This window comes from Cimex lectularius, unplaced genomic scaffold (genome assembly GCF_000648675.2).
Source record: "Cimex lectularius strain Harlan isolate CLEC.00 unplaced genomic scaffold, Clec_2.1 scaffold18, whole genome shotgun sequence".
NCBI lineage: Eukaryota > Metazoa > Arthropoda > Insecta > Hemiptera > Cimicidae > Cimex > Cimex lectularius.
The window spans coordinates 1672670-1688106 of record NW_019392764.1 but is presented as its reverse complement, the minus strand read 5'-3'; the positions used below and the strand labels follow the sequence as shown (position 1 = coordinate 1688106).

General features: G+C 36.1%; 1 long non-coding RNA gene across 4 annotated transcripts in view; it reads left to right on the top strand.

The window, feature by feature from the left end:
* LOC106661390 overlaps positions 1–15107 on the top strand; it is a 110928-nt gene extending 95821 nt beyond the window's left edge. For 3 of the 4 annotated variants that reach the window (XR_002910389.1, XR_002910388.1, XR_002910387.1), the window contains 4 exons: positions 7628–7775; positions 10348–10428; positions 10548–10718; positions 13889–15107. This is a non-coding gene — a long non-coding RNA (uncharacterized LOC106661390). The remainder of the gene's footprint in view (positions 1–7627; positions 7776–10347; positions 10429–10547; positions 10719–13888) is intronic. The other variant, XR_001339715.2, reaches the window with a different exon arrangement.
* The last annotated feature ends 330 nt before the right edge of the window (positions 15108–15437 follow it).

Genomic DNA, 15437 nt, shown 5'->3' with positions numbered 1-15437 from the left:
GCCTCCTTTTGACGTTCCAAAGCATTTCTGAGATTTGCGACAAATACACTAATATAACAATTGCTCCTTTTTGGACCACTATTCCTGTATTATTAATAGAGCATATAGGGATGTTGAATTTCTAAAAAGAGTTACATCTGACTTTACAAATATCTTCGCAATTAAAACTGTACACCAATCCTTGGTCAGGAGTGATCTAGAGTAATCAGTTTCGGTGGTCCCCCTCGTATAAAACTCATACTTCTGACATAGATCGAATACAAATTAGAGTTGTAAATATCTTTTTGTTATATCTGGACTTCGTTTCTCATCATATGATGCAGCACTTAAAGTTTTGAATTCAGTTTCGTTGGATTCACGCTATTCGGTTACTTTTCTGATTTTTGTAAGGATGCTTTTTAACGGACTTATCGATGCCCCTTAAGTTTTTTCACAGCTTTGCCTTTCAACTCCCTAACTGTAATCTACGATTTTATGAGCTGTATTATATTCCAACTTGCGAGACAAATTTGTCGTCGACTAAATTGTGACGTCAGAATAGCCCGTCTATTAAAAAGTTTAAAAATTGTGATCCATTTGGCAAGAGTCTGGGAGTTTTTAAAATGAATGTTATTATTTTACCTTATTTATTTTTACTTTAAATTTTAAGCTTTGATCTATAATTTCGTAATACTTATTTTGTTTATGTGTATTTAGCTTTATTTTGTTATAATTGTAATTTAAAATTTCCATTAACTTAAAGCATTTTTTTGTATATTTGTAAATCCAATAAGAATTATGTAACTGACTGTCCTCTCCTGGGGTTTTGTTTGGGCTAATTCGATGGATAAATAAATATATAATACCATGGCTTTTTTGCCAACACCATAGATTGTAATTGCAATTTATTAGCAACCATTATAAATTAGCTTGTGAGATTTCTTCTTGAAGTCTACAGGGTAACGAATCTGTATTTTTCGGTCATACTTGACTGCTTATTCTCGTAGTTCGGCCTAATGATTTTTTTCGAAGGCCGTTTTCATCATCGAATATAGTTGTTCACCCATCAAATCGAGGTTTAAAATGAATTTATGGAAGACTGAGAACTATGCTCTTTTCGTTTTTGTCTTATGACTTGTTTAATTGTCCACTTTCACCATTTCTAATATAATTTTTATAATCTTTTGGTGCAATGTAAAAAAAACCACGTTTTTGGTGTTCTGTTGACATTCCAAAATAATTCCTGAGCTAGGCGATAAATACAAAAGTGCAACACCATGGTTTGTATTTGCAATTTAGTAGTAAACCCTATAATTTATTTCAATTAATTAATCTTTATGTAAGGTATTGATTGAGAAAAAAAATTAGTGTCACGAATACCTTACATAAAGATTAATTAATTGAAAGATGTTATTTGGTCAATCAGACAAAGTATAATGAATCCTATAATTTATGTGGTGAGATTTTTTCCCAAGTGAAAAAATTAGGGATTTTTTCCCCAGTATGATAAACCTGTAATTGGGGCGATTCCAAAAATTAGGTCGGCCTATAGTTGAAATTTTGATTTGGCGATTTTCTCCATCTTCAGTAGTCAAAAACCAAGGATACATATTATTTTCAAATATGTATTTTTACATAGTTTGCATCATATAATCTCTCACTCTCTCTCTCTCTCTCTCTCTCTCTCTCTCTCTCTCTCCCTCTCTCTCTCTCTCTTTTACTGTCTCATTACAAACTTTTGTAATTAATCGAACAATGCAAAAAACCAATGTCCAAGAATACAATCCTTGGGAAGCATTACGAAGCTCACTTTTTCTTTACATGTGCATTTACATAAATACACCTTTTACATACATACTTACATAAATATCATCTGACAAATGAATCGCACATCGAAAATCAAACATCAAATAGATTTGTAATTTATGTAAACATAGTGCTTCTTGTGGTAACAGAGGGTAAGAAAAGTATATTACATTCCAACTTTGTTTTTCTTGGCATTGCTTTTTAATGAACGTTAGAATTTATTGAATTGAATTAAAATCTTCATAAATTTATCTCTGCGGTTTTCAAATAGTAAAGTTGTAATAATTAATTGAAAGAAGTAACTTGGTCAATCAGACCACTAGATATAATGGATTTAATAAGTAAACCGAAGTATAACTTCACTAACAAGCTTCCCTTGGCCACTTCATGTGTCGTCGAGAATCGAATCCTGATTACACGACATTAGAAAAATGGCAAAAAGGAGGAAAAATTCGAAAGGTTGTAGGTTCAGATGGGGAGTTGGTGTCCGAGTGGATCGAAGTCATAGTGGCTAGAGCAGCGGCGTACTGAGCCGAAGGTCGTGTGTTCGAATCCCGCTCGTGACACTAACTTTTTCATTTCAACCAAAACCTTACATAAAAAATGAATTAATTGAAAGAAGTAATTTGGTCAATTAGACTACTAAATATAATGGGTTGTCATATATGTTCATCACTAAAATGTTATGATTTTTTCTAAGAAATGCTTAATCGTGTAACGTTCACTGTTTGAAATTTCGGTTGTGCGCTGTTGCCTTATAGTTTTTCGCATAAAATAACTCGCCCGGAGACTTTATTTTAGCTCGAAAAGAAGTTTAGATCCGCTGAGAGTTAACGAAAAGTGGCCCGTTTGGAACATTGTCTTATCGTTGCCAACCGAGGATTTCCATGGCACGTAGACGCCGTTAAGGCGAAACGAATGCGCCTTTGATAAAAGAGAAGCCCGACAAAAAGAAAAGAGGAAATCTTAGAAAAGAGGAAAGGCTCCGGATCACGTATCCATGTGAACCCCGGTCTCCGTCACGTAGAACGTCTGAATCTACCCTTACATACTAAACGTTTAATTCCTTTCCTCGGGATTTAGTGTGGCTCCGTGGTCTACGGTGAATTATTTTTTACTGCTCCAGGAGAGGGTGGAAACCAAGGGTATAGCAACGGGGCTCCCACCCTGGAATCGGCTCCGCCTGGATTTACTCTTTGAACGTGAACGGAATCCACGGAATGTAATTCCAAAGGCGCCTTCGTCTTGCTCTCCCCGCATCCCCTAAGTCAACCCCGGTTCAGGGGGTTGAGAAAGCGAGAAACAATTTCTATACACCTTGAATTATAGAGTCTTCTAACTCACAAGGGTACATTTTTAAAGCTATTTCAGTTGTAATAAACTTTTACTACTGCCCCTGAAATACGACCTACAGTAGCCAGTTGCTTTCTCATTCTTAATCTACAGTTTGTGTTAGGACAAAAGAATCTTTCGTTAATGGTAAAACAAAAACTTCCTAAAACATGACAAAACATTATGAAAATATTTTTTGATTATTAAAATAAAATTTATGATTTTTGAGAAGTCGCTGCTTTTTTACAATTTCAAAGAAAGTAAAATCAAATTTCAACATAATTGACGTGATAAAATAAGTTAGTAACCTTTTTGACAGTAAATTCACCGACAATTTCAGGAACTTGTAAGCAAATTTCATCGACGATATATGAACCGTTCTGTTACACTAACTGTTGCCATTTTTTTGTTTAGTTTGGTAATTCTATCTTCCCAAAACTTCTCACTTTTTTGAGAGATGAATTCCTCAATGTGGTTTCTGCAGTCCTGTAGTTAAGTTTTCATCATTAATATAGTTTTGCAGAGCCCAGAATGAAAAAAACTGAAGGGGCAATGAAAGGTGAAGACAGTAGGAATAGACAGGACATACCAGTGAAGCTCCAACAATTTCTGGCCCGTCTACTAAGACACGTAGGGGCGACCGTTCTCCTGGTATCGTAGCCAATGTTTATCCCTTTTGGCTTCCATTGTGGGCAATGCACTACATACTAGCATTAACGGTTTGGTGAGGCGGAAGAAGATAATAAATAAAAAGCACCCTCTTCCAATACCACCAAATGTTCAACATTACCTTCTTGGGATGTAATCCGCTTTTGGGGTTGATAATGGTGGGTCGCTGCGTTTACCCCTGTATTTCCTATTTGAACATTGTTTTGAAAGACTTACTTTTATCCACAGCTATTATTCCTTTTAAAAAGGGGTCGTTCATATTTCGTTTTACGTGGGATATATAGATGGGGCCCAATAAATTATTTTCTGTTAACATATGAGGAACCGATATATTGCCCGACATTGCATATCCAGCTGCGCTAGGATGCGTTGTAATGCATGTATGAGATGTTTATTGTCTTTGCCATGTCTTGTGTCAATGAGTATGGGTTATTTTTGACAAAAACTTAATTGGGTCATCGTCAAGGTTAAAGTACGACCAGAAGGTTTTGCTGTTTAAATTTAACAAATACATGTAGGATGTGGAAAAAAGTGAATTTATACAATGCAAAAAAATTTTATATTCAATCAAAGTATTTCTACTCACTCAAAGTGTAGTGTACGCAGAAAACAGACACTTTGAATGAATAGAAATAATTTGATTGATTATAAAAAAAAATTTTTTGCATTGTATAAATTCACTTTTTTCCACATCCTATATGTATTTGTTAAATTTAAAAATAATTGTATATCCCAGGCCCTGAAGATGATCTCAATAAAGATCGAAACGTTGGCTCGTTAAAGAAAATGTTTCTCTGAAACCTACATCACTATAGTCTATGATTTCTGTAAACTACTAAATACTTTTATTATATAAATTAAACAAATAAACAACATTAAATTCTACATCGATTACTTTACTTCATTTATTTATTTGGTCGTTTAAAACCCCACTGTAAATTAAATTAAACCATTTATATCTGATTGTAAGTTTTCATCTATAAAAATGTACATCATCTCTTTTATGAGTCTACGGGCAAGGAGAGGTTCGTGTGTCATGATTTTTACTTCATCAAAATTGAATTTGTGAGTTTTTTCATGGCAATGTTTTGAAAAATGTTTATTTATTTATTACAATTTTAAAATAAGGCTTTTAATAACACGTCTAGGGGGGGGGCGGTCATCACTGTAAGGTAAAGGTCCAGGGTTCGAATCTAGCGGCCCTGTATTCGAACTCGACATACTTACAAATGTTGTTTTTTTTTTCAAAAACACAAAAAAAAGTCATAATAATAAATAGATATAAAAGTACCTGATAATAACCGTCATTAATCTTCTTTATTTTCGTTGATTTTTGTCTGTGATAATAGTTTGTAACAAGTGCCATTTATTTATTGAAAACATTGTAATTGGTATAAGAAATGATAAAAACAGTGAAAAATATCTATACATGTTGAAAAGAAAAAAACATTTTAAACACGGACAGTGAATCTGTAAGTTGATTTTTGATTTTCGCTTACACCGGTGAGCAATTATAAAATATTATATGTATATGTATCCGTTGTAAAGCCCTGAAGAAGGTGAAATAAAACACCGACAGCTTGCAGTAGTTTCAACAACAGAACATTCTTTGGACCACAACCCCGATCCTTACAATTACACACTTACTTAATTTTCAGCTTTACATCATCAGTCAGTCATTTTACGGTTTTCCACAATTTTCAGTGTTGCCTCTATAGTGTATAAAAAATTAAATAAAATAAAACAAAATATCAAAAGCATATAACAAGACTGAATACCGCGAGAAATGGAAACCAGTCTGTCAGACCAAAACAGAGAGGAGCGATAGGCCAAAAAAGTGTATAAAGATATAAAAAATAATCATAAAGTATAAATATCTTGTTCAATCCTTCTTTACAACCCATTGCGTTTGTACCAATGTTTCTTATTAAAACAAAGAGGATGTGGTGTATGACCGGGTTGAACAACGGGAGAGAGGATGGAGGGCTGTTTGAGTAGTCATCGCGCCGCCGGGGGTGGAAAGGATAATCCGCCGTAAATCAAGTCGGCCCGGGAGGCGGCGAATAAACAGGCAATTCAAAATGACTGTCCCCACCTCGGGCCGACCCCCGCCCCCGGATAAAATACAGGATCTAATTATGTAAATCCTCCCCAGCCCTCCGGTCCTCACCCACTCCTGCCTCTCTGACGGAAGAGGAGTCGGTTTAATCCGGGCTCTATCTAATCCTCTCAGCCCCTAACAAAACTCAATTAACCGAGCGGTTAGCCAATTAACGTCCCGCCGTGTGAGTTGGAAAGGGTTCTTCCCTGCGTCAAACAATCCCCAACCTAATCAACATTCAAATTCCCACTCTAGAACTCCTGGACATTTTTTACTCTTTAGCAACTTTTATCATAACTCTTATTTTCCATTTTATTACTACCACAAAAACATAATTAATTTATGAAGATCCTATGGCCTTATTATGAGTATATATCCTATTATATTTAATTTCTCAAGGTATTGAGAATAGGGCAGGAGTTAACAAAATAAATGAACTGGTTGAATTTCTCGTATAATAAAAGTATACTTTAACATAAATAACAAACGTATTGATTCATGCCGACCACCTTTGTTACGTAACAACTAACTAACAGTAACTAGTTTAATTTGTGTTTCTCTGTGTTGTATGAGTGAATGTATTTATTGGTGTGAATGGGGAAGGGCTGATGGCAAAGTAGCTTCTCCATCGCCTCTCAAGTTGTGTGTATGACTTGGGCTGATGGCGTAAATTTTATAAAAATACCCCATCGACCCGAAAATACCCCCCTTCCGAGCGGACCATCGCGATCAGGCCGTCTGACTCTAAACAGCTGTAAAAAAGATGATAAGGGATAAATGGCAGCGTCAGTGAGCAGGGTTATCCGAGAGGCTCCTTCGTGTTAAGTGTACGACCTGCAGATGCCCCCCCCCCGAGGATCTGAGCCGTAAAGAAGGAATAAAGAAGGAAAGGAAAAAGAAAGAATCAGATTAAGAATAGGTCATACTCGGTTGACACATGGGCACTTGATGGTGGGCCAATTCCCCCCAGGTGTCCGTTATGCAGAGAAAGGTTGCTCCATGTGTCCCACATAGTCGAAGCGTGTCGTGCCTTGGCTCCCTTCAGGGCGCGAGTAGGCCGGCCGCCAGATTTAAAGAGGGTTCTCGGACACAGCAGCGAGTTTCAGGGTCCCCTATTCCGCTTTTTAAGGGAATTGGGAATTTTTTATTGTATATAGAAGTTAAGTTACGTGTTTTGTGTTTCTGTGTCTTGTATGAGTGAATGTATTTATTGGTGTGAATGGGGAGGAGCTGATGGCGAACTTGCATCTCCATCGCCCCTCACGTGGCATGCGTGACTTGGGTCTACGGCCGAAAACTTTTAAAGTACCCCATCGACCCCAAATTAGAATAGTTTATTGTAGTGAACAGGTAGATGGTGGAATATCGAGTACTCCATCTACCAAACAGTATGAGTGCGATCAATGTATATAGGTATGAATGTATTTATTGGTGTGATTGTGTATCGAGTGTGTAGCCGAATTTTGTTAATGCTTCGGGGCTGAAATGACCAAGCTGTCGGATGCCCTTGTCAAAAAAAGTACCTAGTTTAACATACTCTTAACGTTTAACTTTTCTCGAACATGGTTTAGCAGGGTTAAAACCAGAATCGTGAAAATATCTACTATGGTAAGTATATCAATGTTATCGACAACAGCATAAAGCATAAAAAAATCAATAAAACAATCAATAATAAAATATTAATAATTAATCTATATATTTTAATATCTCTAGGAAAGTTACCTTTCGTTATTTTCATAGGAGGTTTTAAACGTCCCGCTACTTACCACGTCTATTTGATCCTTATTGGTTCATGACTGGGTTGGACTGACAGACGCAATTCTCATCATATGTCACAATATATCACACAGACCACAAGAGGAAAGTTCACGTCTTCACATGTCGCCAGGTTAAACCAATTTATAATTCTATTTCAATTTATTGTATATTTGAGTTTATAAAGACAATAAACGAATCAATCATCCTAATAATCTAGACCCCCAAATGTGCGGTTCTCTGTATATTGTACTGGTCCAAGATTACTGAGAAAAACAACTAAGTAAATAAATTAAAGTAAGTAAAATGTTGCAAGTCAAAGTAGAAAAATGGGGGCGTCGGTGGCAGCAACGGTTTAGGCGTTGACACTGCGCATCACTGTATGATCTGTAAGGTCCCGGGTTAGAACCCAGAGGCCCTGCATTAGAAACCGACATACTTACAAATGTTTTTGGTTTTTTTTCAAAAACACCGGCACTCCGAGTGTTGATACAACCTCTGCTGTTGTGAAGTAGAAAAATCATCCACAGAGGCATTACAGTAGTCCGTCAACACGACAAGTTTGAATAATTTTCCATGTTAATAAAAAAAAAATTTAACGGAGATTTTATCTCAATTAAAAACTTTAGTACTATAAATTAATTCATTAAAGAGGTAATAACGTTTTTTTTATTTAGATAGGACCATCTTCAACCCCCACATATTTATACGTTACGATTGATTATACTTTTAGATCCCATTGTGAAAACAGAAGGGGGACGTGAATCCCTTTCCTCCAGGCCGGATCACAACCCCTGACCCCTGGAATCCATTAGGGTCGGCCATTACCTTGCCGTAGTGCATTAAGATGTACTGTAGATTGGGACATCCTTCACCCCATCCCACGTAAACTCTATATACAACTCTTATCTACCCACCCTCTTACAAACGCCATTAACACTGATAAAAAATCCCGTTCAGGAGCCGGCCGGGCTCATTAACCTGACAGTTATTGCCACTATCCCTTGATTCACCTCTCTTGTTAACCGACCCTCCCAGTCCACCTCTCGATCCAGCATCCAAGACCAGGTGGGTATTTCCCTTGGTTGGGTTCTGAATTGTTCTAAAAAAGAAACGCCTACACCCACAGTCGGATAAACCGCAACTGTCAAACATATTTTCAAAAATTCGTAAACAAAAGACTATTTCAATATTCGAAAGTTCAGTCTCAAAGTAAATGTTTATTTTGTAACCCTTATAAAATTGACCATTAAAGTTCAATCTGGACTGTCTTTTTTACCACGTTTTCCAATAAACAACCAACATATTTTATGTCAAATTGTACACCACAAAAATTGTGATTACTTGCATATTATAATTTATAATTATAAATCTACAAATTCACCATGTTTAAATACAAATATATGGGCTGAAAAAGATTTTTTTAAGTTTAATCGCACGCATAAAAACCCCTAAGAAATGTTTAGGCTTATGCTAACTTGATAGATAGATAGATAGATAGATATACTTTATTTACAAAATGAAAAAATTTAAAGTTAAAAATAAAAAACACAGTATTATTATGGCATGGTATTAAAACCGTCAGCCATGCTAACTTGCATTGTTTTAAGCCTTCTGTTATCATGGTAAAAGTAATGAACTTTTTGGTTAAAATAAGCCGACTTACAACATTGCGTACCGCGAGCAGTATTGTGCAATCTATGGTTTTGAGTAGAGCTCGTCGTTAAGCTCAGGGCTTTTTACCAAAACCCATATCTTGTAAAGGGCTAACGCTTGTATCCTTCAAGCATTGGCTTTTCGTCTCTCAGGATGGTATGCCTTCGCGTTAACAAATGATATGGTTCACTGCTTCTTCTTCCTGGCACTATCTAAGCAGGATTCTTTCTAATGCACCAAATCTGTGCATACGTATCAGGAACTGCAGTGTCCAGTTAGCAGTCCTACTATCAATCAAGACCCAGCACGTCCTAGGTGTAATAGTTCTGCTATTTTTAATTAACCTTTTGCGCAAGCCTCTGCCCTGGAATACATTCCAATTGAACCGAGCATTTATTCTTATCTGGCTGTCCTAAGGTTTGTGGCAATTCGATATGCCGCAAAGAGTAGACCGCAGATATGTGTCCTTTGAACATGTATGCCCTGGAACCCAAACAAGGTGTGGTTTGCCCCGAATTCTGGCAAGTCCTTCATGCAGCCCCAACCGTGCTGGACTTAGCGATGGGGTAATTGCTTTTAAAGCCGTCTTACTTTCCACGTAGCTATTTTGTTGTTAATCTTCAATTGTTTTATCTCCCGGTAGAGTGGCATAATGCCCAAGGCTCAGCGAACCCTTAAATAATTCAAATATCTCCGTGTAAAAACCGAATCAAAATTATTTGGAAGTAATCACCACTTGCACATTTGCTGAACAGCATCCTGCTTGATCGAAGGATTTTGAAAATGCTTAGAAGTAACTAAAGACAACTTAAAACTTCTTTAGGTTGCAACCAATTGATTTTGCCTATGAGCTTGCTAAGTTCTGTATAATTAAGCAAATTAATAAAATAGTAAAAGCAGTGAACAAAGCACAATGCTTCATTTTGTATGGAATAGTTTTCTTGGAGAAGAGTAGGGTAACCCTGTTACTTGGGCCACCATATTAAATCTGTTTAATTTTATTACAATATTCCATATCTACTTTTTAACCCTGTTCATTTTTTTCACAGCAGCTTGAAGACAAAAACATCACACTATGTTTTAAATGACAGAATTTGACAACCCTCGTACTCAGTCCTAACCCAGCATAGGTAATTTTGTAAGCAGAAGCAATCACATATAATTTGAAGTATAAATTGAAAGATTTATCTTATTATTTATCAATATTATTAATTAATATTTGTTTATATTAATATTTTTTTATTTTTAGAACCTATATTTAATGGATGAGAATGAGATATCGATCAATAGGCACTAGAATTGGCACGGAATTAAAAAAAAAAAAATGGAACTCAAAAAACTCGAAGGGAGCTTCAGTTACATTCCTTTATTACCTATTGAAGAGGCAAATTTATCCAAATTTGAAGGAGATCGCCATCGAGTAAGTTCATCCAGCTGTTGTAACAAGGGAATTAATATGAGCTGTCAAAAGAAGGCATCAATCATGGTGAAATGATGACCACCAGTTCAAGAGCTGGATAGTCCGAGATGTAGTTTTGTATATTATATTTACCTATACAAAAATATTTCCTTTTTATAATTCGTCGTTTTGATATCTAAACATTTTTCTCTTCGAATTCTATCTTCTATTTAGACAAATTGGTTAAACAGTAACAGTTCATTTGTGGAGTTAAAGGTAGATGGATTAGAGCGAGCAGTTTCAACAGAAATATCACCACTGGTCCGCTCTTCTTCGCCGTTGTCAGGAGTTTTAGCAGATTGACGCTGTCAGCATTCAATAAACATCATATCAAATTTTTGTTGTTTGACGTATGGAAGGTTCACAATTCACTTTATTGTGCGACGACGCTTAATTAGAGAACAGACGTCGTACAATATGCACAATACATTATTTTCACCAGCTGTGTTGATAAATGTGGGAATAGATTTACACACTTCTTTATCTTTCTCAATAATACCCGCACCCCTTTTCATTGATGACAATGGTTAACCGAGTCGACAGGCTGTATTTTTCCATCGGCAGACGCGTACTTTATTCGTTACTTCCGACTCATGGACGGCACGTTTCCATCGGCTCGTTTGTGCGGCTTGAATTGTTTCACAAGAGGGGTCCGCCATCTCCTGCCTTGTCCACGATACATTGAATCGCCTGGGAATGCCATCTTCCCCGAGTCGGAAGTGCTACTTGAGTCATACCGACCATAGCTATAACGACGCCGGCGGACAATCACGAAAATGTCCAAAGTAGGATTCCCAGAAAATTCCTCAAAGGAAAGTTTTTTCTGAACAAGAATTTTAAGATATTCGTATATTGAAGATTAATGAACATCTAGCGTCTTCATCCCTCAGACATCAACGCACTCTTTATATGTCAATGTCCCTATTATTAAGCGCCACGACTTGCTATAAATTAGATACTTAACGTAAAGTAATTACCTAAAATATACCAAACCAGAGTAAACTGTGTAGACTTATAGATAGATTTACAGTATCACAAAATACATGAAAATTTGCCCCTGTAAAAACTATTAACACAAACCCTTTCGGATAAAAATAACTCAAAAATATTACAAAACGCAAAATTTTAAAATTACACGGTTTTCTAAGCATGACAATCCCATTAATCAGAAAGGACAATCTTGGGAATATAAGTAGTTTGGCGAGATGCTATAACTCTTGTTAATAAATCGTATGTTACATATGTTAAAGAAAAGCATTTTTTATATTTTGTTACATTTAACATAAAATTAATTTATTCAAAGTAGAATTATTCGTAATTAAACATGAGAAAATTGATACATTATTCTTAATAAAACTAACCAACTATTACAAATATTTTCACATGTTTTCAACTCTGCAAAGAGTAAGCTCTACTAAAATCGAGCACGTTATTTTTTTCGCACATATGCCCTCATTGTCCAGGATCCCAACTTTGAGAAGGGTGGCTCGTAAATCATACTGTCATGCTCACCCCAGTGACCCCAGGTGACAGAGCTCGAAAACGTTTATTCACCACGTTTCACATTCAGGACGTTATCTTCTTAGAAAGCAGAAGAAAATACATCTATCGTTCCCAATAACAAAACCAAACAGGAGGGTACAGAAAAACGTTGTTATATTTTTTAATAAATCTAAGCTCATAATGCTATGTAATAATGTATAAATACAACTTATTTTTTTAATTTCTTTTTATATAGAATATGAATTATCTTTGAGATAATATATACCTTCAGTTGACAATTTAATATTGAAAAAAAAACACACAATGGACAAAAGTATTTTATTTCAAATAGACTGTATCCTTGATTTTTAATAAAAATTAAAGAATCTTAATATTTTCTTGTCGGCCTATAAACGTTCCAATTTATATAAAAGGCAAGTGTAAACAGTCTATTGGAAATGAAGAAAAATCAAATGTCCATACTTTGGGTTCCCTGATCCGATTTTTTGAAGAAACAGGGGCATTTTTGAACGTTTTCAACTTAATTGTTAACTGTATGTCGAGCTCAACATAACTAGTTAATTTTATAAATGTAATATATAAAAGATGTGATGATAGATACATTTTGTGTTAAATGTTTAGTGAGAATGTAATTATTAGAATGAATGTGTTCGTAGTACAAGAGCGTTGACGGCAAAATATTAAGTAGTGTAGTCACATAGCACATATGCATGTGCATATATGGGCAGAATTGAGCATATATAAATCAATCTATCAATATAATTCAAGCTGCTCCAAGAAGTGTTCAAATGAGAGAGAAAGAGAGAGAAGAGTGACAGAGACAAGAGAGTGAGAGAGGGAGAAATAATTAAAGAGAAAAGTGTTCAGTATGAGGTTGAGGGAAATTATAAAGAGTAGTGAGAGGGATAGAAAAGGAGAGGGTGAGAAGGGTTAGAGGGAGAGAGAGAACGTGTTGAAAATGAGGTTGAGAGAAAGGGGTAGAAATGGAGAAACAGTGAGGAAGGCAGAGGGGGAGAGAGAGAGAGGAGGGATGAGAGAGGAGGGGATGAGAGAGAGAGAGAGAGAGAGTGAGAGAGAGAGAGAGAGAGGGAGGGAGGGACAGACAGACAAACAGACTGTGAGAGGGAGGGGAGAGAGAGAGACAGAGAGAGAGAGACACAGAGAGAGAGAGAGAGAGAGAGAGAGAGAGAGAGAGAGAGAGAGAGTGTGTTGAGTGTTCGGTTGAGAGAAAGGAGTGAGAGTGAGGAAGGGAGAGGAAGAGAGAGAGAGAGAGTGTGATTGGAGGGGGTGGGAGGGAGAGAGAGAAAGTATTGAATATGAAGTTGAGAGAAAGTATAAAGAGCAGTGAGAGAGATAGAGAAAGAAGGAGGAAGAGAGGGGAGGAAAAGAGAGGGTGAGAGGGAGGGAGAAAGAGTGAGAGAGAGGGAGTGAGTAAGAAAGCTCAAAATTAAGACAAAGAACTTGTAAATCTAGAAAGTTATTTGAAATTTAATCATATTGTTTTGATGTGTTGTTTATTATAATAATAATTGAGTTCAAACAAATTTTTGTTACAAATTGTAAAGTTATGCTTGTAGTGAACAACCAAATTATGTAAATATGTAATTAATACGATTTTTTCTCCTCAGGGAAGAAGATAACAGCTCTTTCTTGGCTGGTAGAAATCCAGAGGCCTCCTGTGGATTTTTAATCGGTCCCGGCTCCTTCGCCGCCTCCCGGAGGGATAAGAAGGAGATAAGGAAGAAAGATAGGGAATGAGTGATGCTTCCAAGGGGGTTGAACTGTTTTGGGTGGGGGTGGATGTTAAGCTCTGGAGGTGATTGGATGTCGCCATGGCAACCGAGGGTTATGGCCGCCGTTCCAGGGCAAATAAATCAACCCCCTCTCAGCCCGTCTCACAAAATTCCCCTTCCACCCCTACATCACACGCTCTTTTACCCTTGGGCCGATAGCACGGCCACCAGGAAACGGCTCCCGGGGGATCCTAATTTCTTTCAATTTAAAGATTATCTTATTGTTGTATAAAAGGGTATTCGAATTGTGCTGGTCGATAGTATTGTCATTATTATGATTGTTATAAACTTAATTCTGTATGTACTCATTTTATTTTTTTAAATATTTCCGCACTATCAATGCAAAAAATGTTTTATTGCCAAGTTCAGTATATTTGAAATAAGTGTAATGTTAATTACAACTGAGTTTTTAGAATTCATATGAAATCCAAAATTGACTGAAATGATTGTAAATTAAGTAAACTTTTTCTAAAGAACTGAAACTTTCATTGTTTAATTTCTGCTTAGCAATAAGAAACAGCATTAAATAACACCAACACAATCGGAAAACTACAAAACAAACCTGGCTAAAAAAATATACATTATACATTAAACAAGACGAAAAATAAATGACAGATTGCAAAGGAGAATAAATAAGATCGTTTAAGGACAATGGCAATAATAAACTATTGCGCTTAACTCAATAAACTATCATGAGCCCTCAACAATATAGACAAGGAAGTATCAACACTTTAAATACAAAAAGAAAGGACCGACGATCAAAGACCGATTGGAACAATAAAAACCCCATACCTACCCCATCAAAGATACCGCAACAATGATAACTCCGACACATGCACCTCACCCTCACCATCTTATAAAAGAGACTGACTACAGAAAAATCGCACAGACCCAACACTAAAGAAGGCGAAGTATAGAAATGTGTCTAGTACTGTTGAGAATTATATCAATACTCCAATAACTGCGTCACCACCATAGATTTTCCTTGACAGCACATTGCAGTATCGATTAGATTGTTATTTGTTAGTATCGAGAATTGGAGTTGGCGGTGAAGCGGCACNCTATCTACAGCACGCCATTCATACTTATAAATAAATCTTACCTACATCGTTAACGCAGAAAGAACGATATATATATATATATATATATATATATATATATATATATAAATTAACTCTTAATTTTTTACTGTACGTTGGTGAGGATAAAATTTCAGTTATCATTTGTTCTCTAGGGGATATTCTCCGGTTGCAACGATATTTCTTCTCTTTTGTCGCTTCCAAAACCACAACAGACAGATCAAAATCACAGTTTATTGAGATTTTTGTACAGCGAGTATTTAGGCACAGTGAGTATTCCATGGTACCTTTCCAGAAGATTCCAG